The 7967-nt window shown below is 54.5% G+C and overlaps 1 protein-coding gene across 2 annotated transcripts in view; it reads right to left on the reverse strand.

Annotated features, from left to right (window-relative positions):
* EMP2 (epithelial membrane protein 2) overlaps window positions 1–6349 on the reverse strand; it is a 45640-nt gene extending 39291 nt beyond the window's left edge. For both annotated transcript variants that reach the window (XM_070779656.1, XM_070779655.1), the window contains exon 1: window positions 6232–6349. The gene's annotated coding sequence lies outside the window, so the exon portion shown is untranslated. The remainder of the gene's footprint in view (window positions 1–6231) is intronic.
* Between the last annotated feature and the right edge of the window lie 1618 nt (window positions 6350–7967).

A 7967-nucleotide genomic window follows, 5' to 3' on the forward strand; every position in this document is an offset into this window, starting at 1 on the left:
AAGCCCCCTTCATCTCCGCCATCAAGCTCGGCCCCCAGGCCTGCCCTCCTCTCCCACGCTGTGCACTGCAGGCTAACGAGACACGTGCATCTGCACCAGCAAGACTTCTGCCTGCACCCTCTGCCTTTTCTCTCCCTCCTTTCTGCAAACCCAGAGCTATCACTGCCCAGGGGAATTCTAGGGACTCTTCCAAGCCCATCTCCAGTCCGAAAGGCTTAAGGAAACTCTTGCACACCACGACATGGGCTCCCCTGAAACCCCATCTCGCAACTCCGCTCCTGGCACGTACCTGCTTGTACCCACCATCTTCTTCGTGGAACTGAAACCTCTTTTGAAGAAAGGGAAATCCCCCTTTGCCTACACGGCTCACTGCCCAGAGTCATGTGCTAACAGCCACCAGGATGAAAGTGGGCAAGCCAGATGCTCCCTCAGCTTTCCTTTGGTTCAGGCAAACCACAAACACCTTTAGCCACTTCCACGAACATCAATATTCCAACTCTTCTGATCCCCAGAACAACCGTCCAAGGCATCGGAGGGCATGATGACCCTCATCAAAGATGCAGAGACTCCTTCGGAAGTTGAGTGGAACATCAAGTCTGAAGCTGAACGCTGGGGCCTCTTTGTAGAAGAGGAGCTTGGGCGGGGAGCTCACAGATATTTCAAGACTGTTGTCAAAGGGATGAACATCTCTGGAGAAGGAAATGGCAACCCACTCCAATATTCTTGCCTGGAAAATTTCATGGATGGAGGAGCCTGACAGGCTCTTTGCCCATGGGGTCACAAAGAGTCAGACAGGGCTGAGTGACTAACACTTACACTTTTGCCATCTCCCCGAAGGCAGTCACCAAGATTTTTACCAAACCCAAGGATCATCATTGCTTATTAATGACACCTTTCCATTATTTCAAAAAATGAGTTTACAACATCAACCTCAGTGTTTCACCCTATGCAGTAGTGAAACTATGGGTTTGTGTTCTGTTTGTGTTTTTTTTCCCCCAAATATCAATGGAGAAAAAGACATAATTACTCTTTTTGTTTGTTTCACATTCAGCTATGAACTTCTAAAAATGATCTTGGTTACCACCAGTGATAATACACTTTGGGAAACATTCATTTGGTCACATGTATTCATTGCAAAAATTGTTAACTAACTTCATTTTGGGCTTCCCTGGTGGCTCAGAGGGCAAAGCATCTGCCTGCTCATTTTAAGGAAAAAAAGCTCTCCAGAGAAGTTTGTGATCAAAAGCATCAGAAAGGGAAACCTTCAAAGGGACTTTTCTATTGGACAAACTTACTTGATCTTAGGCTTACAAGCAGTTTGCATTGAGGGACTTAACCAGTCCCTCTCTGCATCCTGCAGGGTGAGAGATGTTTCACACCCAAATTTCTCAGCTCAGTTTTGGCACCAAATATCCAAATATCTAGAGCTTATATCCCTCAGCTCTAGACCTAGGAGTGCTAGGAAGCTTCTAGAAGCTGATGTTGTCTAACCTGTCCAAGGAGGGCAGGAAGTTGGGAGAATCTCTTCACCTTCAGTCCCTTTCTAGATCAACTGAAGCCCAGCTTCCCAAAAGGTGAGAGTCCTGGGAATTTAACTATTCAGGTCAACAACTCCTTGTTAAGCCCTGGAGATACCATGTGAACAAACCAAGTGTCCTCAGATGGGAAGACGGCTTTTCTCCAGCCCCCAAGTCTTCCTACTTCCTGCCTGAGGATGGATGATATTCCCAGAGCCCAACAGCTCTGGCTGGGAGTGACCTGAGGCCAGTGGGAACTGACCCATTGCTCTTGGCCCACCTGTCACTGATCAGCACGCAAGCGTGGAAACTCAACATCTTGGATGGATGACACGTGCCATAAGGGTCCCTGGGACCTGGAGGACCATAACGGGACCTGGCCTAGGAACCCACTGGCAACTCCCAGTCATCCAGCTCCTTGGCAATGAGTCCCCAGACCCAGTTCTAGCCCAGGTACTGCTGCCAACCTGCTGAGTGACCTTGAGTGAGTCACTCCTCCTCTCTGAGCATCCCTAGCAGTTACATTGGGACTTTTAAGGCCCTTTGTTGTTGTCATTCAGTCACCAAGTCACGTTCCACTCTTTGTGACCCCACAGACTGCAGCACGCCAGGCTTCCCTGTCCTTCACTATCTCCCGAAGTTTGCTCAAACTCATGTCCATTGAGTCAGTGATGCCATCCAACCATCTCCTCCTCTGTCACCCCCTTCTCCTTTTGCCTTCAATTTTTCCCAGCATCAGGGTCTTTTCCAGTAAACTGGCTCTTCACATCAGGTGGCCAAAGTAATGGAGCTTCAACTTTAGCATCAGCCCTTCCAATGAATATTCAGGGTTGATTTCCTTTAGGATTGACTGGTTTGATGTCCTTGCAGTCTAAGGGACTCTCCAGCATGTTCTCCAGCACCACAGCTTGAAAACATCAGTTCTTTGGCACTCAGCCTTCTTTACGGTCCAACTCTCATATCCGTACTAAGGCCCTTATGCCCCTGAAACACTCTGATCCTAGCCCACAGAGGCCCAGGGCACTCTCACGCCTCCCAGCCTCTCCCAGGGCTTAGCCGCCTGGAAGAGCCCCAGTGACTGGAGCTGGGACAGCGAGTGCTGCCGTGGTTGCCCAGTTACAGGCCGGTGCTCTTGCTGGGTGGCAGCTCTGCCTTGGGTATTTTTAGACTCCCCCATCGGCCTGTCCCTAACAAGAGCCAGACGCATCTGACAATCCCCAGCCACAGGCCAGTCCTGCCAAAACTGCGCTTTGGGGTCACTCCTGCAGGAAGCCGGGTGAGAAGGGGCGCCTCCTTTTTCCAGCACCCCCACCCCATCCCTGCTCTTCCCTGGATGAGATGACGCCAACATCCAAGGGTCAGGTCCCAGTTCTGTCTAAGGTGCCAGCTGCCCTGGTTCCCCAGCTGCTGCTGCCAATCGCCCAGTAAGAGGTCCCTGGAGCCCACCCCCCTGTCTTGGAGTCCTGCCGTCAGCTTTTAATGGCCTCTCCTGGAAGGACTCTGCTTCCCTCTTTGGAGGGATGGCTGTCACCACCCCATGACTGGAGAACCCACCTCTGCGCCACGTTAGCCCCCGAAGCCAGGGTCAGAGGCCTCATTTGCCCACAAAGCTGGGCAGCAGCCACATGTTGCAACACACACACACACCAATCTGCCTTCCCCAGGACAGTCCGCTGGACTTCTGCCTTCCAAACAAATCCCGCCAAGCAGCCAGCAATCCACCACCACCCCATCTGGCCTGGAAAGGCATTCCTGTATTTTTGTCTCGACAGACTTCCCTTCCTGGTCACGTCTGACGGAGTTCACTGTGACAAAGAGCCAGCCTCCACTATGCCCCTGTCAACCAGGAAGGCCCCGGAGGGCAGGGGAGTAAGGGCAGGCCTGGGATGAGACATGGGCCCGTTGAGCCTTCCTGGGAATCACCCATGGCTGGAAAATCGAGAGCCTGTGCACATGCACACACGTGCTTTAAGCTCCCGCCCTGAAGATAATATGCACAAGGCAGACAGAAAATCTAGGTGAAACATTCACTTCCACTCTATAAACAAAGGGCTTCAGACAAGACTTGTGTGTGCAGGGGAGTGGCAGGGAGGACAGGATGGTTGTGCCCTGGATCTACAACTGGCTGCCATGGACCTTTGCCAGCCCCTCTGTGTGCTGTGTGTGTTCAGTCTCGTCCAACTCTGTGACCGCATGGACTCCAGGAGTCCACCGGGCTCCTCTGTCCATGGATTGTCCGAGCAGGTACACTGGAGTGGGTTGCCATTTCCTTCTCCAGGGGATCTTCCCGACCCAGGGAGCAAACCCACATTTCCTATGTCTCCTGCATTAGTAGGTGGATTCTTAAGCACTGTACCACCTGGGAAGCCCCTCATAAACTGTGCCCTAACCTGGGGCCTGGAAGGCAGAAGAGGGCTTGGCCTCTCCCCTCTGGGGGGGGCAGCGCAGTATCAGTGCCCACCGGCCTGGCCCTGCCCTCACCCGCCCTCTGGCCCCCACTCTGTGGCTTCCAACGCAGTCACTTGTTCCCAGATTTCGGGTGAATCTTGATATCCCCACTGGAAGGACAGAGGCAGCTACAGGCTATGTGGCCCACTCCCTGCCTCCCACTCCCCAATTCCCAGCAAGGGTGGAGGACGCTGATCCAAAAACCCTAGGTGGGAAAACAGGTTCTGCACCTTCCTGCCACCCCCATGCCCTCCCTCTGCCTCGGGCTTGGCATCTGCCAAGGGCCCCGTGGGCATTGGGGCCCTGATTTCCCCAGAATGGTCTTCCCCCTGCCTCTCCAAGTCCCACCAGGGCATCTCCAGGTGTCACTATAAGTAGGGACTGGGGAAAACAGACGGAGATCCAAAGTCTGGCTCTTGGCACCTACTAGCCCAAGGACCTTGAGAAACTGACTTAAGGTCTCTGGCCTGGCTCTTCCCACCTGCAGCCTGGGAGCGTGTAGGAGCTGGTGCAGGGTGGTAGGGTGGGTGGGGGGTGGCTTCTGGAGCGTGCCGTGCCCTGCAGAGGCTCTATCAGCTTCGCTTCCCTTCCTCGTCCCTTCCAGACTCCTGGGGAAACCTGGCTTCAGTCCCTTCCTCGCCCTTCTTCCACTTCCTTATACTGAGGCCAAATTCTGGGGAGAGGTAGCCGGCAACCGTGACTGGCCTCCCAGATTTCTAGCTGATTCAGACTGAAGCACAGAGGTGGCTGCAGACTCGGTTTAATTGTGGCAGGATATACAGAACATAACATTAATCATTTTCACCATTTTTAAGTGTAGAATTCAGTGCCATTAAATACATTTACCATGTCATAGGACCATCACCACTATCTATACCCCAAATCTCTGCATCCTCCCCACCTCTGTACCCATTAAACAAGGACTCCCCATCCCTCTCCCCAGCCCAGCTAACCTCTACTCTACTTTCCGTCCCTATGAACTCGCCTATTCTAAGTGTCTCCTATCAGTGAAGGCATACAATACTGGGGCCGCTGGCTTCTCAAGACCCTCTCCAAGCCCCTTACCTTACTCCTCACCCTGCCTGTCACTTTTTACCTGTTCTCTGCATTTTAGATACAGCTAAGTTCAAAGATCACCCCCAGGACACTTCACATGTACCGCTTAGGAGCCTGGGAGGGGGCACTGACCATTTTCCCAAACCTGAAATGGGGCTGTCATTCTTGTTCCAAAGTCAGAGGTGGGTTCGGTGGCTTGGAGGGAGGGGCTTTGCAGTGTGGGGTCTCCGGCAGGTAGAGGTGCCCCCACCTAACCCTCATTCTTGAGGTTCCCGTGTCAGCCCCCAAACAGGGCCTCCCCGGAATGGATTTGGTGGTGGTGGTTTACTTGCTAAGTTGTGTCTGACTCTTGCGACCCCATGGACTGTAGCCGCCAGGCTCCTCTGTCCATGGGATTCTCCAGGCAAGAATACTGGAGTGTGTTGCCATTTCCTTCTCCAGGGGATCTTCCCAACCCAGGAATCAAATCCAGGTCTCCTGCATTGCAGGCAGATTCTTTACCGGTGGGTTTAGGACCCTGGGTTTGGGAAGAGTGTATAGGCAGGCTTTCTATACACGAACGCTAGCCTCCCGTCGCTCTGGACCTATGGGTGGGGCCCTCAATGCTCCTCCCCAGTCCAACCGCAGGGGAGAGGGGACAGAGGCGTCACCCAAGCCCCTCCACCGCCCCAGACCGAAGTCAGCAGCTCCTCGCCGCTGGGGGGCGCCACGGAGCCGCCGCCGCCGCCGGGGGCCAAGAGGGACCCACCGACCCAGCCTGGGTGCAGCAGGTCCCGCGCGCTCCCACGAGGCTGGGGACCCGCGCCAAGGCGCCGGGGACTCTCACACGACGAGAGCGGGGCTGCCCGGGATCCCAGAGCCCTGGGAGTAGAGTTGGCGGGGGCGAGGGGAGTCGCCCTGACTCCTCCCCAAACTTTTCCCGCCCGCCTCGGCGCGAAAGGCGAAGGAAGCAATCCGGGGGTGGGAAGGTGGAATCCGGAATCCAGGGCGGGCCGGGCGCAGGCGGGAAGCCGGCCCGCGTGCGATCTGGCGGAGGAACAGTGGATTTTCCTCAGGGAAGGGGCCCCTCCCTGCCCCCCACCCCAATCGCAGGGATCTCCCTGCGTCGGGTACTTGCAGGGGCTCGCGCCCCGTGCTGCACCGGATCTCGCTGCCCGGAGCGCCCCCCGCCCCGACCAGCGCGCGGCTCCCGGGCGCGCCCCCGACTCACCGGACGCGGGCGGCTGGACCGACCGACGGGCTGGGGCGCGAGGCGAGGCCGCCGGGCTGTTTTGAAGCTCTGGGCTGGGACTGCGCGCTCTCCCTCCTCCCTCTCGCTGGCGCCGAGCCTCCTCCCCACGTCCCCCTCCTTCCCCGACCCCGCCTCCCGGGGCGTGATGTCAGGAGCCGGGAGAGCCGAGGGGGAGGGACCGCGGGAGGCTGGTGGGGGACCCGGGAGGGGAAGGCCGGAGCCGGGGAGCGACCCCAGCCCCAGCCCGCCTCCCTGCGATCCTTTGGGCCAGTTTGGGGCAGAGCTGGTAGCCGGGTGGGGGTGGGGGGGAAGGAAGGAGAGAGTGGGTGCTCGAAGGCTCTCTGCACTGCATTCGCCCTTCTCCCTCCACCCCTGCCCGTCTTCTCCCCGTTCTCTTCCCCTCCTGTAACGCTTAAGGACCAGCGTTGTGGAATCGACTCCCTACATTAGCACCCCTTCCCTGGCCCTTTTCTCAACGTAGTGATTTTTTCTTTAATCTTTCCTGCCTCAGTTTCCCCTTCTGAAAATGGAAGTCACAGTAGAACCGCTTTCCTTAGGTTACTGTAAGACTGGAAATGGTCATACCTGAGCGTGCCTGGTACATAGTTAATCTAAACTCAATTAATCTAAGTTCAATTAATCTAAGCTGCTGGAGATGACAGGGAAGAGAACGGACGTTTTATACACAGTGACGTGTCATACCTCCAGTACACTCAGTTCTGGAGGGTACTTATGGTTGGTTAAGTGCAAGTTCGTCCCTGATGGCTCAGTTGGTAAAGAACCTGCCTGTAATGTAGGAGACCTGGGTTCGATCCCTGGGTGGGGAAGATCCCCTGCAGAAAGAAATGGCAACCCACTGCAGTTATCTTGCCTGGGAAATCCCATGGACAAAGGAGCCCAGCAGGCTATAGTTCATGGGGTCCCAAAAGTGGGACACAACTTAGCAACTAAACCACTACCAATCTAAGCTATAATTGTTTTTATTTTCTGACTAAGAGTCCCTGACCTTGGTGGGAAGTGGCTAGGCAACCAGGGACCCCATCTTAGGACTCCCGCAGAGTCTGCCTCACACAAACCACCACACGTGTTTTGAACCCACAGTCCTGGAATTTATTGTCCCTGGAAACGACATCAAAAGACAAACTTCTCTCCAGCTTCAGTTTCCCCATTTGGGACTGAAAGGGTTAATCTGCCCTGGAGGCTCTTGTGGGATAAAGGAAAAGGTCAGAGGGGCCTGACTCCCATCTGTCAGGGGGTGAGCCGTGGTGGGGAGGGAGGGTTTACTGTTGAAAAAGTTGGAGAAGTTCCAAAACAGGACCACAACAATATTACAGTACGTTTTTAAGCTTTTAATTGAACAAGTTAACGTTACTTGCACTCACCCCCAAACATAAGGCAATGGACTTGTGCCAATAACAAAAGAATTAGAAACTCTTTTAAGAAATGCTAACTTATTGTGTGATAATTGGTCTGGCTGGGAAACCAAGCTTCATTAAATTTTCTGAAGTTTTTTTTTTTGGCTGTATTAGGTCTTCGTTGCCTCATCCAGACTTTTTCTATGCAATGTGCCGGCTCAGTAGTTGCAGAACAGAGGCTAGGTGCCCCGAGGCATGTGAGATCTTAGTTGCCCCACCAGGGACCCAAATGGTGTACCCTGCATCAGAAGGCAGATTTTCAACCACTGGACCACCGGGGAAGTCCCCTGATGAGTCTTT

Source organism: Bos indicus, chromosome 25, assembly GCF_029378745.1.
Source record: "Bos indicus isolate NIAB-ARS_2022 breed Sahiwal x Tharparkar chromosome 25, NIAB-ARS_B.indTharparkar_mat_pri_1.0, whole genome shotgun sequence".
NCBI classification, from domain to species: domain Eukaryota; kingdom Metazoa; phylum Chordata; class Mammalia; order Artiodactyla; family Bovidae; genus Bos; species Bos indicus.